The sequence below is a fragment of the Gossypium arboreum genome, chromosome 8 (genome assembly GCF_025698485.1).
Source record: "Gossypium arboreum isolate Shixiya-1 chromosome 8, ASM2569848v2, whole genome shotgun sequence".
NCBI classification, from domain to species: domain Eukaryota; kingdom Viridiplantae; phylum Streptophyta; class Magnoliopsida; order Malvales; family Malvaceae; genus Gossypium; species Gossypium arboreum.
In genome coordinates this window covers 84209744-84210568 of record NC_069077.1, presented here as the reverse complement: position 1 = coordinate 84210568, position 825 = coordinate 84209744, and the positions used below count along the sequence as shown (strand labels likewise).

The 825-nt window shown below is 37.2% G+C and overlaps 1 non-coding gene across 1 annotated transcript; it reads left to right on the top strand.

Annotated features, from left to right (window-relative positions):
- The first annotated feature begins 302 nt into the window (after positions 1-302).
- LOC128279855 (small nucleolar RNA R71) lies at positions 303-409 on the top strand. The gene has a single exon (XR_008270048.1). It is a non-coding gene; the product is annotated as a small nucleolar RNA R71 (small nucleolar RNA).
- Positions 410-825: the final 416 nt, after the last annotated feature.

The following is an 825-nucleotide window of genomic DNA, read 5'->3' as shown; positions in this document are numbered from 1 at the left end:
TCTCGCACCTCATTACTGGATGTGCCTGAGTAGAATCAAGTAAACCATCAATCTTTTTATTTAGAATTTCTACTTGGTTTGATAGCATAGTAACTGAATCGACGTTATAAACGCCTGCTGTTTTAGTTGTTTTAGTCCTCATTACTTGCCACTGATAGTTATTCAGTGACATCTCTTCAATAAATTTGTAAGCCTCTTCAGGTGTTTTGTTGTTGATGGTTACCCCGGCTACTGCATCAATCATTTGCCTTGTCGAGGGGTTCACACCATTATAGAATGTTTGAACTTGCAACCATAGAGGTATTCCATGGTGAGGACACCTTCGCAGTAGGTCCTTGTATCTCTCCCATGCATCGTAAAGAGTTTTAAAGTCCATCTGCATAAAACGAAGAGATATCATTACGTAATTTGGCTATTTTAGCCGGTGGAAAATATTTTAATAAAAAATTTTCGGTCATTTGTTCTTGACCCTCGTGGTAACGAGTTCAACCACTGTTTAGCTTTATTCCTCAATGAAAAAAGGAATAACCGAAAACGAATGGCATCGTCAGAAATGCCATTAATTTTAAGTGTATCGCAGAATTCCAGCAACTTTGCCAAGTGAGTATTTAGATCCTAATCCTGCAAACCATCAAACTGAACAAATTACTGTATCATTTGAATAGTGTTAGGTTTTAGTTCAAAAATTTCTTACAGCAATAGCAAGCCTAACTATACTTGACTCAATTCCTGTTAAAGTAGGTTTAGCATAATCACATATAGTACGAGGAGCAGGATTTTGATTTGCTAGTTCAACGGGTATCGCAGGAGATAGCTGATTGTCTT